Source organism: Hyperolius riggenbachi, chromosome 1 (genome assembly GCF_040937935.1).
Source record: "Hyperolius riggenbachi isolate aHypRig1 chromosome 1, aHypRig1.pri, whole genome shotgun sequence".
In the NCBI taxonomy this organism is placed as follows: Eukaryota; Metazoa; Chordata; class Amphibia; order Anura; family Hyperoliidae; genus Hyperolius; species Hyperolius riggenbachi.
This window is the reverse complement of record NC_090646.1, coordinates 641,713,513-641,737,186: the sequence shown is the minus strand read 5'-3', so window position 1 is coordinate 641,737,186 and position 23,674 is coordinate 641,713,513. Positions and strand designations below refer to the sequence as shown.

At 45.2% G+C, this 23,674-nt stretch overlaps 1 protein-coding gene across 4 annotated transcripts in view; it reads left to right on the top strand.

Annotated features, from left to right (window-relative positions):
* Positions 1-23,674, top strand: part of RAB27B (RAB27B, member RAS oncogene family) — a 347,777-nt gene that overhangs the window by 249,812 nt on the left and 74,291 nt on the right. Inside the window, exon 1 of one of the 4 annotated variants that reach the window (XM_068251328.1) lies at positions 2,043-2,143. The exons of the other annotated variants lie outside the window; for them this stretch is intronic. The gene's annotated coding sequence lies outside the window, so the exon portion shown is untranslated. Of the gene's footprint in view, positions 1-2,042; positions 2,144-23,674 lie in introns of those variants that run through there. 4 annotated transcript variants of the gene reach the window in all.

The window sequence follows — 23,674 nt, the reverse complement described above, 5'->3', positions numbered from 1 at the left end:
ATGAGCAGGGGCTCCCCCCGGCTCTTTACGCATGCGCCTGTGTAGTACGGAGGGAGCGCACTGCGCCTGCGTTGACTGGCCGAAATGACTGGACCCGGTACCGGCGGACAGATACAGCGGAGGACAGCGGCGTGGGAGCGATCCAGGCTGATGGGGCTGGAGGAAGCCCCAGGTATGTATAAATCTATTAGTTATTTCCTCTCTGGTTATCTTTAATGAGTACCCAAGCTGAAGCTCAGGTACACAAATCAGATACTTACCTAAAGAGAGGGAAGCCTCAGGATGCTATTGAGGCCTCCCTTGGTGGTCTGCTGTCTTCTGGCTCCTCTTCCGCAGCTCCTCTTCCACATTCATGGCCGAGCAATAGCTGACTGAGCCTTGCTACTGCGCATGCGCAGACGGGCTTGAGCTTCTAATGCGCGGCCATGAATGCAGAAGATGATATTCTTGGCCACAACAAGGAGGGGATCCGCGCTCAGCATCAGGGCACTGCGGACCACCGAGGGAAGCCTCAAAAGGATCCTGAGACTTCCCTCGCTGCAGGGTAATTATTAATTTTGAACCCCAACTTCAGCTCAGGTTTGCTTTAAAGAAAACATGAAGCAAGAGGAATATGGAGGCTGCCATACTTATTTCATTTTAAGCAATACCAGTTGCCTGACTGTCCTGCTGACCCTCTGCCTCTAATACTTTTACCATCGCTCCCCACTGTCCCTCTTTTGGATGGGGATGTCAGGCAACTGGTATTGTTTAAAAATAAATACATATGGCAACCTCCAAAGCACTCTCATTTCAGGTATCCTTTAATGGTATGCGAGGCACTGCAATGGAAGTAGTTAAATCGCTGCTTACCCACCGCAAAGTCATCTGTGCGTTACCGCATGATCCGTGCCTACTGCACGTATGCAGTATTGCGAGTCTATGACGACACAGTGGGGGAGATTTATCAATGCATTACCGACAGTTTATTTCTTCTTAATCTGTTGTAACAAGCAGGGAGAAAAGTTCTGCATGATAATAAGAACCTTCTTAAATCGTAGGTAATAGTGGCAATTTAGCATGAATTTCTAGAGCTGTACTACAGAAAAGGGCAAATCCATCCCTAAACTGGCACACATTAAGAAGTGCTTGATAGCAGTTCTACAGAAGTAGAACTGCAGGCTAGATATGATTACAGAGTGCAGGCTAGATAAGATTTGTGATTTGCTCCTCCCCCCTGCTGAATTCCTCCTCAGAGCCTGCTGCTATCAATACAGCAGGTGTGTTGGTTACCTCAGCAACGGCAATTCCCCTCACACACTGCACTGTCTGAGAGACCTTCCTATCCCCTCCTATTATACAACAGTTTTAGAAGGAATCTGCACTATTTAATGATTTCTTAAGATGCCTGAGACAGTTCTGCACGGTTTTCTAAAAACCTACGAATGATTCGTCTCAGACACTCTTGATAAATCTGGCTCAGTGAGCGTGAACGATGGAGCGCGGTGCAGTGCCAGTGACGTATTTCCTGTTCAGCAGGAAGTAGGTCACTGAGCAGGGGGCGGGCCTATGCTCATTACCCTGTCAGCGCAGGATAATGTGAAAGGTGCTTTCATGCGATGTGGTTCTCCTGCGGCAGCCTCTCCCTCCAAGGGAGAATTGCACCGCATGAATGTAAAAGGGGCCTCATGCAACCACCCGTACATTTTTATAATTTTCATAGCAAAGGCGGAATTCCCCTTTAAGGAGCTTAAATATCTCGCAAAGATCACAAATTCTCTCCTAAATGCTTTTTCCATTTTCTTCGGTATCAGTCAGTTTACGTAAGCGCGCTTCCTTTTAATGCGTTCCGATCTGCGCGGAATAACCTTTAGAAAGAATCCTGCATTCCTCCAGTTAAAGGACACGCAGTCTCCATGCAGGCTTTGAGTCAGAGCTGCCGTGTGTGTATTTGCTTGTATCGTGGTTGAGTCACAAGAGAGATTTGCCTGAGGTGAGTTCCTCATATCCGTGTTGGGAGATTGCTAGGCACGCCTTCTGTCTGAGCGCTGCTCACATCCAAGCCTCCACACATTATGTGCTCAGCCACAGGGTGTTGCCAATACATACAGGACCTGTTGACGGAGCATTGAAGACACGCACGGCAGCCCAGGCACTGAAAATTGTGAGTTTTCTCTCATTGAATTCATTTCTGCACACGGACCGTCTTTTGTTGTCCCCCTATTGTTCTTGCGGATGTGGCGTCCGCTGAAGGGTCTGCCCCAGGATCCGTTGCAAACTTTTCCTGTGATAAGTCAGCAGGGAAAAAGTTTTTCTGTGAAGTGCTTGTGGAATGCAGCGAATTCTGACAAGTCGTTATCGCACACCTTGCCTGTCATAGGCCTCTGTCATAGGCAGTAGTGCTGTCTCTTGCTTCTCAGTGCTGTAAGGATAGGATGTGTGCAGAGGAGGCTTGTGAGCAGCTGTTAAGCAGCTGGCACTGCCCATGTGACAGCTGAAGGTGCCCAGGGGAACAGCTGCATATAAGGTGACGTCACAAGGGTTTAAAAAGACCAGCAGGTATGTTTTATTGCGATCACAGGGTGTGGACATCCTGGTCTTAAAGGAGAACTCTAGAAATTCTAAATGATGGTTGGGGGAAGACAAGCGCCATACTGTGATTTACACATGTCTCTGCTTCGGGCACTACAAGATCTGTTTATTGATACAAACGTACAGTATTTTAAAACCTCCCATTGCTTCCAGATCAGAGGTTGCTGCATAGAATCCAAGTCTTCATCCCTAGAATTTTGTCAGCTCAAAAGAGTGCAACTACCCTCTATGCAGGAAGTATATGAGCAGAGCTATGCTACAGCGCAGGCGCTTTCTATCCTGGAAGTATGTAAGCAGTGCTAGGCTACAGCGCAGGCACCCTCTATCCTGGATGTATGTAAGCAGTGCTAGGCTACAGTGCAGGCGCTTTCTATCCTGGAAGTATGTAAGCAGTGCTAGGCTACAGCGCAGGCGCACTCTATCCTGGGAGTATGTAAGCAGTGCTAGGCTACAGCGCAAGCGCCCTCTATCCTGGAAGTATGTAAGCAGTGCTAGGCTACAGCGCAGGCACCCTCTATCCTGGAAGTATGTAAGCAGTGCTAGGCTACAGCGCAGACACCCTCTATCCTGGAAGTATGTAAGCAGTGCTAGGCTACAGCACAGGCACCTTCTATCCTGGAAGTATGTAAGCAGTGCCAGGCTACAGCGCAGACGCCCTCTATCCTGGAAGTATGTAAGCAGTGCTAGGCTACAGCACAGGCACCTTCTATCCTGGAAGTATGTAAGCAGTGCTAGGCTACAGCGCAGACGCTCTCTATCCTGGAAGTATGTAAGCAGTGCTAGGCTTCAGTGCAGGCGCCTTCTATCCTGGAAGTATGTAAGCAGTGCTAGGCTACAGCACAGGCGCCTTCTATCCTGGAAGTATGTAAGCAGTGCTAGGTTTCAGTGCAGGCGCCCTCTATCCTGGAAGTATGTAAGCAGTGCTAGGCTACAGCGCAGACGCCCTCTATCCTGGAAGTATGTAAGCAGTGCTAGGCTACAGCGCATGCGCCCTCTATCCTGGAAGTATGTAAGCAGTGCTAGGCTACAGCACAGGCACCTTCTATCCTGGAAGTATGTAAGCAGTACTAGTCTACAGCGCAAACACCTCTATCCTGGAAGTATGTAAGCAGTGCTAGGCTACAGCTCAGGTGCCTTCTATCCTGGAAGTATGTAAGCAGTGCTAGGCTACAGCTCAGGTGCCTTCTATCCTGGAAGTATGTAGGCAGTGCTAGGCTACAGTACAGGCGTCCTCTATCCTGGAAGTATGTAAGCAGAGCTAGGCTACAGCGCAGACGCCCTCTATCCTGGAAGTATGTAAGCAGTGCTAGGCTACAGCGCAGACGCCTTCTATCCTGGAAGTATGTAGGCAGTGCTAGGCTACAGCAAAGGCACCTTCTATCCTGGAAGTATGTAAGCAGTGCTAGGCTACAGCGCAGTAACCTCTATCCTGGAAGTATGTAAGCAGTGCTAGGCTACAGCATAGGCGCCTTCTATCCTGAAAGTATGTAAGCAGTGCTAGGCTACAGCACAGGCACCCTCCATCCTGGATGTATGTAAGCAGTGCTTGGCTATAGCACAGGTGCCCTCTATCCTGGAAGTATGTAAGCAGTGCTAGGCTACAGCGCAGGCGCCCTCTATTCTGGAAGTATATAAGCAGTGCCAGGCTACAGCGCAGGCACCTCTATCCTGGAAGTATGTAAGTAGTGCTAGGCTACAGCGCAGAGGCCTTCTATCCTGGTAGTATGTAAGCAGTGCTAGGCTACAGCGCAGGCACCCTCTATCCTGGAAGTATGTAAGTAGTGCTAGGCTACAGCGAAGGCGCCCTCTATCCTGGAAGTATGTAAGCAGTGCTAGGCTACAGCGCAGGCACCTCTATCCTGGAAGTATGTAAGCAGTGCTAGGCTACAGCGCAGGCACCCTCTATCCTGGAAGTATGTAAGTAGCGCTAGGCTACAGGGCAGGCGCCCTCTATCCTGGAAGTATGTAAGCAGTGCTAGGCTACAGCGCAGGCACCTCTATCCTGGAAGTATGTAAGCAGTGCTAGGCTACAGCGCAGGCGTCCTCTTTCCTGGAAGTATGTAAGCAGTGCTAGGCTACAGCGCAGGCGCCCTCTATCCTGGAAGTATGTAAGCAGTGCTAGGCTACAGCACAGGCACCTTCTATCCTGGAAGAGTGTAAGCAGTGCTAGGCTACAGCGCAGAGGCCTTCTATCCTGGTAGTATGTAAGCAGTGCTAGGCTACAGCGCAGGCGCCCTCTATCCTGGAAGTATGTAAGCAGTGCTAGGCTACAGCACAGGCACCTTCTATCGTGGAAGAGTGTAAGCAGTGCTAGGCTACAGCTCAGAGGCCTTCTATCCTGGTAGTATGTAAGCAGTGCTAGGCTACAGCGCAGGCACCTCTATCCTGGAAGTATGTAAGCAGTGCTAGGCTACAGCACAGGCGCCCTCTATCCTGGTAGTATGTAAGCAGTGCTAGGCTACAGCGCAGGCACCCTCTATCCTGGAAGTATGTAAGCAGTGCTAGGCTACAGCGCAGGCACCTCTATCATGGAAGTATGTAAGCAGTGCTAGGCTACAGCGCAGGCGTCCTCTTTCCTGGAAGTATGTCAGCAGTGCTAGGCTACAGCGCAGGCGTCTTCTATCCTGGAAGTATGTAAGCAGTGCTAGGCTACAGCGCAGGCGCCCTCTATCCTGGAAGTATGTAAGCAGTGCTAGGCTACAGCACAGGCGTCCTCTATCCTGGAAATATGTAAGCAGTGCTAGGCTACAGCACAGGCACCTTCTATCCTGGAAGTATGTAAGCAGTGCTAGGCTACAGCGCAGAGGCCTTCTATCCTGGTAGTATGTAAGCAGTGCTAGGCTACAGCGCAGGCACCCTCTATCCTGGAAGTATGTAAGCAGTGCTAGGCTACAGCGCAGGCGCCCTCTATCCTGTAAGTATGTAAGCAGTGCTAGGCTACAGCGCAGGCACCTCTATCCTGGAAGTATGTAAGCAGTACTAGGCTACAGCGCAGGCATCCTCTTTCCTGGAGGTATGTAAGCAGTGCTAGGCTACAGCGCAGGCGTCCTCTTTCCTGGAAGTATGTAAGCAGTGCTAGGCTACAGCGCAGGCGCCCTCTATCCTGGAAGTATGTAAGCAGTGCTAGGCTACAGCACAGGCGTCCTCTATCCTGAAAATATGTAAGCAGCGCTAGGCTACAGCACAGGCACCTTCTATCCTGGAAGTATGTAAGCAGTGCTAGGCTACAGCGCAGAGGCCTTCTATCCTGGTAGTATGTAAGCAATGCTAGGCTACAGCATAGGCGCCTTCTATCCTGAAAGTATGTAAGCAGTGCTAGGCTACAGCACAGGCACCCTCCATCCTGGATGTATGTAAGCAGTGCTAGGCTACAGCGCAGGCGCCCTCTATCCTGTAAGTATGTAAGCAGTGCTAGGCTACAGTGCAGGCGTCCTCTATTCTGGAAGTATGTAAGCAGTGCTAGGCTACAGCGCAGGCGTCCTCTATCCTGGAAGTATGTAAGCAGTGCTAGGCTACAGCACAGGCGCCTTCTATCCTGGAAGTATGTAAGCAGTGCTAGGCTACAACACAGGCGCCTTCTATCCTGGAAGTATGTAAGCAGTGCTAGGCTACAGCGCAGGCACCCTGTATGCAGGAAGTATGTAAGCAGTGCTAGGCTACAGCGCAGGCGTCCTCTATGCAGGAAGTATGTAAGCAGTGCTAGGCTACAACACAGGCGCCTCTATCCTGAAAATATGTAAGCAGTGCTAGGCTACAGCACAGGCACCTTCTATCCTGGAAGTATGTAAGCAGTGCTAGGCTACAGCGCAGAGGCCTTCTATCCTGGAAGTATGTAAGCAGTGCTAGGCTACAGCACAGGCACCTTCTATCCTGGAAGTATGTAAGCAGTGCTAGGCTACAGCGCAGGCACCCTGTATGCAGGAAGTATGTAAGCAGTGCTAGGCTACAACACAGGCGCCTTCTATCCTGGAAGTATGTAAGCAGTGCTAGGCTACAGCGCAGGCACCCTGTATGCAGGAAGTATGTAAGCAGTGCTAGGCTACAGCGCAGGCATCCTCTATGCAGGAAGTATGTAAGCAGTGCTAGGCTACAGCGCAGGCGTCCTCTATGCAGGAAGTATGTAAGCAGTGCTTGGCTACAGCGCAGGCGTCCTCTATGCAGGAAGTATGTAAGCAGTGCTAGGCTACAGCGCAGGCGTCCTCTATGCAGGAAGTATGTAAGCAGTGCTAGGCTACAGCGCAGGCGCCCTCTATCCTGGAAGTATGTAAACAGTGCTAGGCTACAGCACAGACAATACAAAAACAGACAATAAATATAATTTCAAGTCAAGGACAGTACTGTGTGTGAGAAGGGTGAGAAGCGTATAACTGTGCTGTAATGCTTTCAAGCCCTAGAAGATCTAGCGTGGTGCTGCATTAACCTCCTGGGGACCGCTGATAGTAAATCCTATGCCTCACTTGTGGGTGTCCACCGGAGAGGGGAGATTAAGCTGTCATATGACAGCTGACATCTACCCTCAGTGATCATAGTGATCACTATTGTGCAGTGGTGGTAGGAGGGGAAGGAGAAGACGGGACTCCCCTTCCTGATGTTCCCCCGGCGATCGTCGCATTCCTCTGCTCTGCCCGGCATAGCTGCTCGCTCTCTCTTAAGTGTCGGGTCCCGGCTTGATGACGTCATCAAGCCATGACCTGGAACTTAGAGTCAGTGCGAGCAGCAGGGATGCCGGCCAGAGTGGAGGGGGTTAGAGCTGCTCATCGCAGGACCCAGGGAGGTGAGTAAAGGCTGCTGGTTCTGCGGGGGACACCTGGCTATACTGGGGACATCAATGGGGACACTATCTGTACTGGAGATTCGGCTGCCTGACCACCCCCCCAAACACCACCACCCACCCCCGCACGTAAAATGCCCTGGTCCTTAAGGGGGGCTAGGCAGCCGGTCTCCAGAGGGTTAAGCATGGCTACTGCCTGAGGGAAGAAGTTACTGTGCATGGAAGTTTTTCTTGCGACTGCACAGTATTTCACACTGGAGGCATAAAGTTGCAAGATGGGGTAGGCAGGGAGAGAGGGGTCAGAGGCAATCTTGGTCACTCTCTTTCTGCGCTTACTAGCATAAAGATCCTGCAGGGAAGGTAAGCTGCAGCCAGTTATTCTTTCTGTTGATTGGATAAGGCGCTGCAGTCTCACCTTCTCCCGTACAGAGCATGAACTTAACCAGACAAGAAGAAATGCAGGATGTATGTGATCAGGCAGATTGGGTAGCATTTACATTAAGCATGCCTTGTGATTTCTATTATTAAACAGGGCTTAGACACTGACTTGTCACCATAGGCATGTAAAATAAAACATAGCTCCCAAATGTCCCTCTTTCGGAGGGACAGTCCCTCTTTGGGAGCCCTGTCCCTCTGTCCCTCTTTCTATGTAAATTTATATATTTCTCTACTAAAAATGTGTTTGATTGACTGTAAACTTTATTCCCATCCTTTAAATTGATATATTACTAATTTTAAAATGTTAATATGAAGGAAAATGTAGCAGGATAGAAAGGACCAGTGTGGTTTGAATTGTAAAGCAATCTATTTTTCTTATGAAATTTTTATGGTATACGTGACTAGGGGTGTGGCAGGGGGTGTGATTAGGGGTGTGGCAGGGGTGTGGTGTATGTGTCCCTCTTTCTCATCTCAAAAAGTTGGGAGGTATGAGTAAAAGCTAGTACTCTGTGCCTACCAGCACCTCTGTGTGCTTTCTGGTTGAACTTTATTTTCTGGTTGAACTCTATGGAAGTATTTGTTTTTTTCAACCCAAATAACTTTGAAACTATGTAACATTGATCAGCTCTAAGTTGCAGGAGTGAGGGTTGAGTGTGGTTAGCTGGCAGTCAGCAAACACTGTAAACACCTGGGGCATGCTTCACCCGAAAGAGGAAAAACATAATGGCTTATGTGAGTAAACAATGGCACCCAATCGCACAGCTCCTTTCACCGTACTCCTTTCCTGTACTACCACCAGCATTGCCTGTGTGAATGAAGATTTACCTGATGTGTAAAAACTTTCACTACATCTCTCAGGAGGCTGCTTTCAGGTATACTGTTGGGAGATTCCTTTTGCTTTTGTTGAGCTTTCTTCAGTACCACACATCACTTATCCACTAGAGATGGTCAAAGTAATAATTCTGGCTTGCATGCAAATATAATGCATAGTGTTTGCAGCTTGCAGGTGAGAGAATTTGTTACACTCCCTGCTGATTTGCACAGCTCCAAGGTTTATAGATTGCCTAACATTTGCTCACAAACAGGAGTTATTAGTATATTGCTGACCATTTCCATGCTATATGGGCACTATGGCGAAAAATTGTAAAATTTAAAATATGTGCAAACATAGACAAATAAGAAGTACGTTTTTTCCAGAGTAAAATGAGCCATAAATTACTTTTCTCCTATGTTGCTGTCACTTACAGTGGGTAGTAGAAATCTGAGAGAAGCGACAGGTTTTGGACTAGTCCATCTCTTCCTAGGGGATTCTCAGCAAGGCTTTTATTCTTTATAAAGATATTGCCTAAAAAGGATTTAAACAATGATGCTGCCTAGCTTCCCTGCTTGCTACACAGTTTTTTGGCAGTTGGACAGAGCAACTGCCATTCAGTAAGTGCTTTTGAAAATCAATAAATCCCTGTGAATCCCCTATAAAGAGATGGACTAGTTCAAAACCTGTCGCTTCTGTCAGATTTCTACTACCTACTGTAAGTGACAGCAACATAGGAGAAAAGTCATTTATGGCTCATTTTACTCTGGAAAAAACGTACTTCTTATATGTATATTTGCACATATTTAAAATTTTTCGCCATAGGGCCCCTTTGATTTATTTAAAATGAATGGGAAGCAAAATAAATAAATAAATAAAAATCAACCAGATACTTACCTAAGGAAAGGGAAGGCTTTGGGTCCTATAGAGCCTTCCATCTCCTCTTACAGTCCCCACGTTTCAGCGCCGATTGGTCAGATACTGCTCTCTCTGCCGCCGTTTCCATTAGCTTTAAAGAGACACTGAAGCGGAAAAAAATGATGATCTAATGAATTGGTTGTGCAGTACGGCTAATTACTAGAACATTAGTAGCAGAGAAAATATTCTCATATTTTTATTTTCAGTTATATAGTGTTTTTTTTTTCATCATTCTCTAATATTTGCAATTTACACACTACTCAGCATTCTAAATGATTTTTACAGAGCAGGCCAGTGAACTATTGACCTGTCTTCTGGAGAGAAAAATAAAACAGTTGAGACAAGCTTCAGAAGACAGAGCTCTCTGCGACTTTGAAAGTAGTGGAGCTCAGTGACTCTTTTGCATAGATAACTGGCGTTTCTTTACTCTTCCTGTACTGAAAATAATATTAGACATGCGTCTGCTCCAAATGTTTTATTTCTTAGCTGTACTACACATACAAATCATATCATAATTTTTTTTTTCACTTCAGTGTCTCTTTAACTTTACATTAAAAAAAATTAAAATAAAATAAAAAAATCTATAATACCAGCACATAGTGGTCCTGTAGCATAAACCTACGGTAATAATGCTGTACGCATGCAGCGCACAGCAATATTACTGGTACTAACACCTGCACGACTGCGCAACTCTTAATGTTAATACGTGCTACCATAGCAATGCTATTGTTACCCACGTATCTTGGGTTGTGCTAATTGCGCAATGCAAACTACTCTCCTGGCATTACACCGTAATACTGTATTGCCTTACCTTTAGAAAGCAATAGTACTGTAGCTAACTGCATCAGGGTCATTAATGCAAACCTAATGCGAAAAAACAAATGATGATGAATTGTTTGCATAGTATGGGTAACGAATAGAAGATTAGTAGTAAAGAAAAGAGTTTCATATTTTTATTTTCAGTTACATAGCTTTTTTTTTTTATAACTGCATCATATTCTGTCATATTTTCAGTTTAAAAACCACACTATATTTTAAGATATAAAGCAAAGCGGAAATAATTGAACTTTCCTGCAGTAAAATCTTATCCCAAGCTGTTTCTCACTGTTTCTTTGCTGTTTAAGTACTTTAGAAGCAGGGCTGTGGAGTCGGAGTCGAGGCAATTTTGGGCACCCGGAGTCGGAGTTGGAGTCGGAGTCGTGGTTTCAGAAACTGAGGAGTTGGAGTTGGAAGATTTTTGTACCGACTCCACAGCCCTGTTCAGAAGACAGGACTGTATTCCACCCAGTAGGTTGAGGAGCTCATAGATAACAATTAAAAGTTTTTTAACTCTTCCTGCACTGGAAAACAATACTACTACTTTCTTTGCTACTAATGTTCTGTTTCTTAGCTGTACTACACATACAATTTATAATCTCATAAGTTTATTTTTCACTTCATGTTTGCTTTAGAGGACGCCTGAAGTGAGATGGATATGAAGGCTGCCATTTATATTTCCTTTTAAACAATGCTAGTTGCCTGGTGTCATGCTTAATATTTAGTAGTGTCTGAATCACACACCTGAAACAAGCATGCAGCTAATCCAGTCAAACCTTAATCAAACATCTGAACTGCATGCTTCATGTTCAGGGTCTGTGGCCAGGTGTATCAGAGGCAGAGGATCAGCAGGATGCCAGGCAATGTGCATTGTTTAAATGGAAACAAATATTGCAGCCTCCAAATCCCTCTCACTTCAGGTGCCTTCTAACACTAAGCATACCCCCCCTCCCCGCCCCCCCCCCCCCCCCCATACCTCCAAAGCATATTCATGACAACAATTCTCATTGGTCTGTCTATGCACATGCACTGAAGAGGGTCAAAAGTCTGAAACAGGCTGTCTGCATGTGGGGTTGGTGTGGCTGTGTAAAATTTAAAGCTATAGGCTTGCTAGACACCAGCGGTTCTGGATGCAAGCTTTACTTCTGGGACATAAAGAGATAATTTGCATATTCAGTAGCAGTGCATTGTGGGTAACCACAGATGTTCACTTTATGCTGAATTATCACAAATTCATTCTGTTTTAAGAAGGCAAACCACACTTAGCACAGGGGTGTCAAACTCAAATACGAAGTGGGCCGGAATTGAACACTACAACCAAGTCGCAGGCCAACCTCAATGTCTAGTGGCTACCTCCCTCCCTTATACAGTTCCCTGGTGTCTAGTGGTCCCCCTCCTTCCCCTATCCAGTTCTCTGGTGACTGGTGGTCCTCCCTCCCCTAAACAGTTCCCTGGTGTCTACTGCCCTCCCCTCCTTCCCCTATACAGCTCCCTAATGTCTAGTGGCCCCACTCCCTCCCCTATACTGTTCCCTGGTGTCTAGTGGTTCCCCTCCCACCCATAACTATTTTCCTGGTGTCTAGTGGTCCCCCCTTACACCCCTAAACAATTCCTTGGTGTCTAGTTCTTTAACCTCCCCATATGGCTTCCCTGGTGATTTAGGGCTTTACCCCCAGTTTATCTTGCCTGGGGGTCTAGAGTGAGCCAAACATAATGCAAAATGGGGAAACCACTCGAGGGCCAAATTGAATGGCTCTGAGGGCCAGATTTGGCCCGCAGGCCAGAGTTTGACATGTATGGTTTAGCGTGACAACACGTTATAGAGTTTGAAAGTCTAGACCCGCCGTGGGGCCGTATAAACTGAATGTAAGCATTCAGTAGAAAATCATATTGCTTAGTCATCCAGAAGAAATAATTCCTCTGTACTTAGCTTGAAAAAAAAAAAAGACAGAAAACAGGAGGGGGTGGGGTTGTGAGGTCAGCCCCTTAAATTTGGATGCGTATTATTAACATGCTGCTGGCTATGTTATGCTAAGCTCAGGACATCATCTCCAAGGGCAATCCGGGATACTCTGTAAACAAGGTTGAGAAAAGTCACACGTCCGAGTCTTGGATTGCCAACATTTTTTTTTTGGCTTCCGTTAATTTCATTGACATTTTTTATAGAATAACCTAAACAACTGAACTGCAGAGTGATAGTACTGGGTGATTGCATGTTTTATTTTAAAACTATAATGGCTGAAAACTGAGAATTAATGCATTTTTTTCAATTTTTTTTCTTGTTATTCTTGTGAAAATGTATATAATAATATGATATATATGGCGAAAAAACGATGTACAGATCATTTACTGTATGTGTAATAAGTAGTGATAAAGCTATTGGAGAATGAATGGAAGGAGTGCTAAAAAAAAAGGTCAAAATTGCTCTGGTCCATAAAGGGAAAAAACCTCATGGTCAAGTTGTTAAAGGACTGCTATCGCGAAAAAGTAGACAGTTCAAAACTAGGCAGTCCCCCGCAGAAAAAACAACGGTCTCTTAACAGAGACCGCGGTCTTTCTGCAAAAAAAGTTCCCCGTCTTCATTCTAGTTCCTGGAAGCGTCATCGTATGCTTCCAGGACTTTGACTGTGGCCATCTTGTGGCCAAATAGTAAACTACACCCACATACATTTTTTAATAAAGAAATACATTAAATTACATTTAAAAATTAGCTGTTTACTTACCCACACCAAAAATTACACAAATACATTTTTTTAATAAAAAAATAAATACAAAAATTACAATAAAAAACAACACATAAATAGTTACCTAAGGGTCTGAACTTTTTAAATATGCATGTCAAAGGATTATATTAATATATTTTTTTTGATTATGGGCTTGTAAATAGTGATGGATGCAAATTGAAAAAAAGCACCTTTATTTCCAAATAAAATATCGTCGCCATACATTGTGATAGGGACATAATTTAAATGGTGTTATAAGCGGGACAAATAGGCAAATAAAATACATGGGTTTTTATTACGGTAACATGTATTCATTTCAAACTATGATGGCCAAAAACTGAGAAATAATGAATTTTTTCCATTTCTTTCTTAATATTCCTGTTAAAATGGATTTAGAATAAATTAATTCTTAGCAAAATGTATCACCCCAAGAAAGCCTAATTGGTGGCGGAAAAAAACAAGATATAGATCAATTCATTGTGATAAGTAGTGATAAAGTTATTGGCAAATGAATGGGAGGTGAAAGATGCTCAGATGCAAAAAATGTACAACCCTGTGGGCTTAAGTGGTTAAAGTGGGCTGAGGTGGGCGATAACAATCGACTCAGCCAATAATCCGACTGGTGCACAGCAGCCTCCAACTGCTGATGGCTTATACCTTTCTTGCTGCTCACTGTGTGACACCACATCTGGCCGGCTCCATCGCCCCTCCGCCTCCCTGTATTACTGCAGAACGTGTCATCAGGTGTACAGTTGACTCCGCCTCTGTATAGCTTCAGCCCTGTGATGTTGCCAGAGGGATTGGATACTGACCCCTGCTGGTCGACATGAATCCAGCATATGTATGGGCCTTTACTATGTGAAAGTCGATTATTACAAATGCAAGTTTACTTCTAGACCTTATGATGCAGAAATAGTTTTATTAGGCGTGTTCCTTCCACCATTGACCTATTTACAGAGTATATTTATTAATATTGTTTTGTTCTCTCCAGAGAGGAATTTACTCTCACACAGAAGGGTCTTTGCACATTCTCGTAATTACGGCTGTAATATGCCTGCTTGCTGGATTAGCCATCATTAAAGCGCTTGGGGCCGCGATGGAAGCGATTTGTCCCTGAGCGTCTTATGTAATAAGCTGAAGAGGTGCTGTGCGGTTTGGATTTGCCCCCCTCAGCTCCTCTTCTCACCAGAATAGAGACTGAATCATTACAAACTTGCTTAAATCCAGATCAACTTTTCCCGAGAGACCAGCAGGCCAGTCTATCTCTGGTTCAGTCCTCTGAGACTGATGAGAAGCTGAACTATCCAGTGACTTGTCTTTCAGCTCTGAGAACTCATTTGGAGTTAAGAAGTATTTTTTCTACAGCTCAACTAAATCCAAAGCTGAACAAGGCAGACTTTGAAAGCAAACCATGTTTGTCGATCTAATCTTATTAGTATTTGTTTAAATTCAAAAACCCAGCATATAGCTGTGCTGTAGCAGTATCTGAGCTCCTATCCATACAGATTTAAAGTGCAATTAAAGTCTGGCATAACATAGAATACAAGCTTGTTTCCTATTTATTGCTCATAGAGTTATGCTATTAGCATTTGTTCCATGGTAATATCATCTGTGTAAAAAAGCACAAATCCCCCCAGCTCACAGAAAAGCATTCTTAGAAGATGTATTTACATGGATAGGGCATTGTTACCAATATTCTGTTTTCGGCTTCCCTAACCTACACCTGACCTCACACATACTCTCCCCTACCTGCGCATAGCACTTGAGAGAGATTATTATTATTTTGTATTTATATAGTGCCCACATCTTCCACAGTGCTGTACAGGGGTAAGTTCAACTACAAATTGTGCCATAATCCGTAGTTGAACTCTCACAATCTCACACTAGTCACTGCATCACATGCACTGTGTGATTAGAAAAAATCGAGTTTGAAACGCAGCGCAGTACACACACGTATGATGTACACATATGCATGCTGTACACCTTCATACACACCGTACACACATATCCATGCACTGTACACATATGCATGCTGTACACTTACATACACACTGTGCTTATGTACACTGTTTACATACTCTACAGTCACACATGCCATACCCTTACCCACACACTGTAAATGCATGCACTCCAAATGTACCCACCCACACACTGTATACATACTCTACACATATGCACTGCACACTTACCCACCGTGCTGTACGATCCACTCACAGCTTGCCCAATTGACACCATTGAGCTTGTAGAAAATGTACATGCATAGTAAAGATCAATTTTATCTATTTACTTATTTATTTTAGAATAATACACTGTTAACCTGTGTACTGTAACTGTGGCTTTAAATTGAAAAAACAAAAAAACCCTAAAAACATTCTGCATCAGATCTTCAGCATTCTCAGGAAGACATATTTGGGAAAGAACCGCATTGTGTTCTTAGTGTTTTTTCTTGCTTATTGACACAGCATATGGGTATCTTGGCAACGTGTCTTTCCTTTGTGTACACATACATGTGAAAAAAACAAAAATGTGATATTTTTCTTTTACTTTTTTACGCCATTCTGAACAAATAATATTTACTCAATATGAACTGTTTCTGGTAAAAATCATAGACATTCCCTATAATAATAATCCGAACATTTGTATAGCGCTTTTCTCCTGTCGGACTCAAAGCGCTCAAGAGCTGCAGCCACTGGGACGCGCTCAAGAGGCCACCCTGCAGTGTTAGGGAGTCTTGCCTTGAACTCCTTACTGAATTGGTACTGACCCGAGTCAGGATTAAAGCCCTGGTCTCCCATGTGAAAGGCAGTGCTCTTAACAAGTACACTATCCAGCCACTTCTGGATAGTGTACTGGTATGGTTCCCTCTGAATACTCACCACCAACGGAGGAAGAGAGATCCAGCGTCGTCCCCACTGCAAACATTCCACGATCCATCTTGCAGCCGGCGGGTACATGCAACATCACTGGATGGGCACAAACGGGAAGTCAAGCAATCGCGGTACTTTATGCGGAGTCGTCGGGGTCAGGGCCAGGCCAAGCAGAGGCGAGACAGGCTCCAGCCTCAGGGCGCAATGTAGGAGGGGACACACAACTCGCTCAGCTATCACTCCCTTATTGTGTTTGAAGCAAAGAGAAATAAGAAAATGGCATACATGGCAGTAACTGCAAGCCAGATAAGTAGAGATTAAGGTGCTGGGTACCCTGGGGCGCCTCTTAAGGCAGGGAACACACTACATGCGTTTCTGCGCGTTTTGCCGCGAACGGCAAAACGCGCACGATTTTAGAGGCTATTGAAATTAATAGCCTAGCTCGGGAAACGCTGCGCCGCATGCGTTTGTGCGCGTTTGCGTTCGCGTTTTTCTCCGCGTTTTGTACCCGCACAGTTTTCTGCTTTTTTCCGCACATTGCATGACACTACATGCCATGCAAACGCAGAAACGCACGCGGAAAAACGCACGCGTTAGACGCGACCGCAAAACCCGACGGAAACCTGGGAAACGCAGGGGAAAACGGCCCTGCAAGTGTGTTCCCTGCCTGAGTCTAATAGCAATCAGTGTGTGACGGCTCGGGTGGGAGGGATGGAGGGGCGCATTTGGTGTCTCAGCCTTGGGTGCTGGAGGACCTTGTCCCGGCGCTAGTTGGGGTTCTTAAAGATCCGATCCGCTGTGACAGTCATTATTGCTGCTTGTGGCCATTCACGTGATTATGCGCCTGTACCCGCATCGCGAGAACGCAGAAATGATCGATTGTCTCTCAAAAAAAATCACCGGTCATCGGAAAAATTGCTGGGATAATTGCGTAGTGGGTAGGGGCCTTTATTCTTAACTCTCCTTACTATAAGGAAGCATGTATGTATGTATGCAGAATACGGTATATACTCACGTAAAAGCCTAATTTTTCAGCATAAAATGTGTGCTGAAAAGTGTCCCCCTTGGCTTATATGTGAGTCAGTGAAGCAAAACAGATGGTGGAGCAGGTTTTGTTAATGGCAGAGGAGCGTAAGGATTGTGCACTAGTAATCCTGCTATTACCAATATGCGCCATGCTGTTTCCATGCCTCCATCCCCTCCAACATGGTGTGCAGGGTGTGCTGCTCAAGACTACCCTGTTTCCCCCGGCTTGTGAAGTGGAGCGTGCCAGCAACGTGTCAGCGGTGCAATGATCGGGGATCCTTCCTGTGTGGCAATCACTATCTCTCATATCTATGACGCCATCTAGTGGCTTTTTGAGACACAGCTGTATGATCCTGGGGCACATCTAGCTATGGGGAAGGGGCTGGCTTGTACGGGGGAACATCTAGCTACTGTGGAGGGGGCTATACTGGGGAGGGGGCTTATATGCGAGTCAATCGCTTTCTGGGTTTCTGAGGGAAATTTGGGTACCTCGGCTTATACAGTCAGCCTAAATGTGAGTATATACAGTAAGTGGAAAATGCATTAGAGAGGTTTATTTACTAAATTTAGAATAGAACAGCTACTCTTGTCAGAAGGCAGGGGTATAACTACAGGGAGGCAGCTCCTACAACCGCAGGGGAGCCCAGAGATTTAATGGGGTCCTAACTACTACTGCGCTGCTTCCATAAGCCTATGAAAAAAAAAAACGCTTTACTCACCTGGGGCTTCTACCAGCCCCCTGCAGCCATCCCGTGCCCTCCCAGTCTCGATCAGATCCTCCAGTCCCCCGCCGTCAGCTACTTTCACTTTGCAGGCAGTCCTGGCCTTGTACGTGTTCCTGTCCACAATAGCGTCCTGCGCTGAATCCCAGGGAGGTGTATGAGTGCTGGGGCTGCCACAGATCTCTCTGCGGTGTCATTTTTTCAAGGTTTTAGGTTCTGAAAGTCTGCAAAAATATTGCACTGCTATTAGACCATAAAAAACGGAATCAGACGGCCAGAGCGGTTAAAAAATGTTTTTTTTCTTCTTTACACAGCTTTACGGGTTACAGATTCATTTGTTTTCCATAAATTTTATTTGCAATTGAATATGTTACATCCTGTGAACACGATTTGTCACAAATTGATAAATGTCCCCGGATGCTGTACATTAGAGAAATGAGATATATCTTGCTGTATTTTGACAGATATGATAGATATTTTTACATTAGGCCATCCATAAAACATTATCAGCTGCAGTCAGACACAGGTGAAAAGAGGACAGACTATATTCAGATGCTGTGACAACAACACATAACTCAATGATTATCCAAAGACAGAGGTCACGGATTCCCTGCAGCTGATGCCTGCTAACACATGCTACAATTTACTCCCATTTAGTAACAAAAACCATTAAAAGCAGTATTAGAGAGCATGCTGAGTGCTAGAGGCAATACTACCAGTGTCAGGTTGTAGCTAAATTGGCACAATACCTGATGACGTGTGCCAGGGCCACAAAACTTATTGTAACATGCCAATAACATTTTTTTTGTATAAATAAAAAAATCAGTTAGATTGTTTTTGGAGGTAAGTGCAATATGTCCCTCTTATTACATTACTATTGCATTATATGATATCTGGGAACCTCATCTATAGCGGTACATGCGAAGGTTTAGGTCATGTGATTACTGACAGAGGGGTTGGATTATTAATTACAAGGAACTGCTGATTAGTTGGTTCAGCCTCATTGTCACGCCCACAAGAATCTTTAACCATTTCCAAAACAATTTACAGCAGGAGAGATTGGCAGCACTTTCAGACAGAGGCTGAATTAGCTATTTGCAAATATGTGCAGAGCTCCAAAATATGGACAAAATTACACAACATGCATTCAAAACAGGCACAGCAAAAGAGGGTGTTAGCTTCAACATTTAAGAAAGGCCTTTGGCCGAAACGTTGGGTTTTTTAACGGTTATGGTACTTTACTAAATCTGTACATTTTGCATAAATCCAGGTAGAGATCCAGTCTTTCTTCTATTTGGACTTTTCCAGCATAGATCCATAGGGTGCACTGTTACCGGATAAAATCCAGAACAGCATCGGCCTCCTTATATTAAAGTATCGGTGTGACACTTTGATTGCCCCGGCTCCACCACATAATTTATGGTAGATATTACGTAAGCGCTTTTGGGCTTGCTGCTGGGGGTACTGTTGCCGGATCCCAGCCGGCACAGTGCCAAACTGTTTGGACCTTAATCCCCTCTGGTACTACGTTGTGCCATATAATACTGTTATTATGTTGGTGCTCATACCGTGCGTGAGGAGCTACAGCACATGACCTTACCCTGATTTAGTTATTTTCTTAAATGCATTTGTGGTACCGGCATCTTTACTGCTGGCAAGGTAAATCACTGTGGGATGTTTTTTTCCTCCCCACAAAAGTCAGTTGATTTCCAATAGTGCCCAGGGGCAAAAGGATGGTTGATGGTACTAACCTTCATACTATACCCAGTATATGTAGCCAGATGACCACTCTCAGATTAGCCCCTCCCCTCCATATAAGCATCGAGATGTCCCCCCACTATAGGTACCAGTTTTCCCCCATCCTATGCAGAGTGTGCAGTGGAAGGGATGAACTATCTCACCTCTCCAGGATCCCTGAGGATGCAAGTGACCCATCTTTCTCATCACAGGCATTCTGACTCCATGGTGCAGTACCACCTATCAGGTAATGACAGGCGGCACTACACCATAGCAAAGGAGCACCTGGGAGGAGAAAGATGTGTTGCATGCATCCTCGTAGATCCTGAAGAGGTGAGTTACTTCACCCTCCACTGCACATGCCGCTTGCGACCAATCCCTCCCCCACCTCCTCAAACTCACTTCGGGCAGCACGACGGCGAACGAATGTTGCGCATGCCCACAGAGAGGGCTCTGAGTGCCCCCTGAGTCACATGTGCCATAGGTTCACCACCGCTGCCCTAGGCTATGCATCACTGGGTGAAAACGCTGTTAAAACAGCGCAGGAGATTTGTGCGCAACTGGCGCCACCGTAGGCCATAATAGGAATTACAGCTATAGCAGTGGTCAGTGAGTAACTTGGGCGCCATCATAAGACGGAGCCCAAATTTAATTTTAAAACACTGTAATTCGTCCACCACCAATAGCTGGAAGCCGAATTACATCATTCCCTACTATCCACTATGACCTGGAGGGGGAATAGTAATTACGCAGCCGGGACTTGTGCAGGAGCAGGGTAAGCCATATATCGGCTTTATCCTGCACCCAAATCTCCCGGCGGCTTATTCATAGGTACGCTCACTGGGAGGGCAGGATTACATACCAGTATACAGCAATATATGCCTATAATAAGCATTTCTCATGCTGAAAATAGGATAATTAGGTATCCTGAATCATTTTTTATGTTTGTGCCTTGCCTTGTTACAGGTCCTCTCTAAGTCTCCGTGTTTTAGGTCTACTGGCTGTTTACATTATGCTGACCGTTTGTTAGAAAAGAAACGTCAAGCGGTTTTAAAATATGCAAGTGATCTTTAAATACTTGACGGATCTGCATTTTTGGATGTGCAGCGTTCCTTGGCCTGATCCTTGTTATTAATCATACCATAATGCCAATCTATATAAAGCAGCGGAGCCCACACTCGCCTGGCTCTCCCACCGATTCTGTGTAATCTGCTTGGTATATTACACTATAAGGGGGCCAGCTGGCTGCTGCTGCTTTCCAGGAAGCAGTCATGTGATCTCCTCCATGTGTAACTCGCAGAGAGATGAGATCAGCCCTGCCTAGTATTGTAACACGACAGCTCCACAGGCCTTTCTCCCTCTCATTCACAAGTGATGGTGCCCTGCAGTCCAGCAGCACAATACCGCATGTAACCCGACTCACACAGGCTTCCTGGCTGAGCTGCCCATTCTTTCCTTTTGGTATTTGTCTTCTGCATCTATGAGCTGTGTTAGTTCAGTTCCTGTTGATTTTGGATACTCTTCTATTTCTTGCTTGTAGGACAACCGAGGTGACATGATGAGATGGATGTGTATGTACAGTACCAAGCACATAAATAACTATGCTGGGTTCCTTTTTTTTTCTTTCTCTGCCTGAAAGAGTTAAACGTCAGGTATGCAAGTGACAGTTTCTGCCTGGGTCGGGACTAGCGTAACCCTCAGGGCCTGAGCCCACTAACGTAGTTGTGCGCAGTTGTCTCCGCATTTTAGCAACACCTCAATGTTACAAATGCTGAAAAGTGGACACAACAGCACACAACTGCACACAACTGCGTTAGTGGGCTCAGGCCCTCACTGATCAGGAATTACAGCCATAAAACACTTTCCAGGCAGAAAGTGGCTTCTCAGAGCAGGAAAGAGATAAAAAGAGTCAATAGTCCATAGATTTTAGATCTGGCATACTTCAATGCATGTGTCATTGAGCAGAGACAATGAAACAGTAAAAACTTAAAAGTAGATTTAAATATAAAATAAAACTGTTGGATATCTAAAAATGTCATTTTTAGGAGGAGGAGAGATAAAATTGTTTATCTAAACAGTTTATTTTCACCTCAGATGCCCTTTAAAGGAAACCCGAGACGAAAGGGAAAACAAATATACTGTACATACCTGTGGCTCTCCTTAAAGGGAACCTAAACTGAGAAGGATATGGATGTTTCCTTTTAAACAATACCAGTTGCCTGGCAGTCCTGCTGATCTCTTTGGTTGCAGTAGTGGCTGAATCACACACCTGAAACAAGCATGCAGCAAATCCAGTCTGACTTCAGTCAGAGCACCTGATCTGCATACTTGTTGAGGGGCTGTGGCTAGAAGTATTAGAGACACAGGATCAGCAGGAGAGTCAGGTAACTGGTATTATTTTAAAGGGAAAAATCCATATCCTTCTCAGTTTAGGTTCCCTTTAAGGGCTGGAACCCACTAGGGCGTTTTTGGCAGCGTTTTGGGATCGCCGACGATCCCTGGCGATTCCCAAACAACGCTTTGCCAATGTAAGTGAGTGAGGGGAACCCAGTAGTGCGATTTCGATTAGGGGTAATCACGATTGCAGGACATGTAGCATTTAGAGCATGTTAGCGTTCAATGCAAAGTATATAAGCGCTGCATAAATCACTTATCAAAGCATTATGCAGCGCTTTGGGGGGGGGGGGGGGAGCGAGCGATTGCACTTTAAATAAAACTTTATATACTTACTCAGTGTCTTGATTTCCTTCTTCCGTCCATAGTTCCGCCCCATAAAGAAAGAGTTCACTGGCGCTTCTCTGATTGGTCCTAGAGAAGCACCTATGACTTCTTCCTTTAGAGGGCGGGGGTATGGACGGAAGAAGGATGCCGGGTAAGTATAATAAAGTTATATTTAAAAAAAAGCCGCAAATCGCTTCCAATTGTTGAGAAAACGCAATCGCCTCAGGAATCGCTGCACACAGCGCCGCAGTGATTCTTAGTGGGTTCCAGGCCTCAGGCGGATCGCTCTCCCTGGCTTTTCTCCCTGCCGCATGACTCCAGCCAGTCAGAGTGTATTGCGCATGCCCCATTGCGTCCCGTCGCCTAGCGTAGGATCGAGGCGGCATGGGAAGACGGCGAGGGAGCGATCAGCCTGAAGTGGGCTGGAGAAAGCCCTAGGTATGTGTGTATATATATATATATATATATATATATATATATATATATATATATATATATTTATTTTTTTATTTTAGGTGTGAAAAATGAATCAGAATAGCTTATATTCCTTGGAGGGAGCTTTTATCCAACACATCATAATGCTAGGTACACACGATACGTTTTTGCACTCGATAGATAATTTCCGACATGTCCGATATTACTTTTGATCGTTTTACTGCTCGATTGCTCATAGAAGTGAATGGAAATTGATAAGAAAAAGATGAGAGAATTGAGCAGGAAATCGAGCGGAAAAACGAATCGATCAAATGGACAATCGGCCGAAAAAAATGCATCGTGTGCACCTAGCATTACATTCCCCTTTATGTGGGTTGTAAACTGCTGAACCACAATAAAGAGAAACAAGACAGATAACGGAAGTGTCTAAAAATAAACACATAGAACAAAAGAGCTTTATTTACCTGGAACAGCTCTTCATGCAGGTAGGATTGTGGTTTACAAAGCAAAACAATGTGTGCCGGTTACACAGCCTCACACAGGGACATTAGCTTCTCCAGCTCCTGTGACAGTAAAGAGGGCAGTGACAAGGCAAGGGGACACCAGAACCATAGAGACTGTGTGTGAATGTATTGTGGTAGTCAGGGGCTATAGAAGGAAGGATTATGTGCGGAGGCAACAGATATGCAAAAAAGAGCACAGGGAAAATCTGGGTGTCAGAAATAGCCGTTAGTAAGCTATCTGTAAAATTAACGATATTCTACTATTGTACAGTGGTGATTACGATAGTAAGATATCAGTAAATCTTGCTGATATTTTACTATCGCTAAATCTAACTCTATTCTCACACAAAGACCTCCGTCTACCGATGCCTAACCCTAACCAGCCCCCCCCCCCCCCCCCCCCCCGGGTCGATCCTTACCATAACCAACCCTCTACCAATGCCTAACCTTAACCACCTCTCCTTCCCCCCATGCAGCCACAAATCAGCCTCTGGCACCCAAACTGCCCCCTTATAGCTATTATATGTAAGGGTACTTATGGAGGCACCCAGACTTCCATAACGCCTCTAGTGTCTAAATTTCCTGCGTCCGCAGATGTATCCATGAAGGAAAATG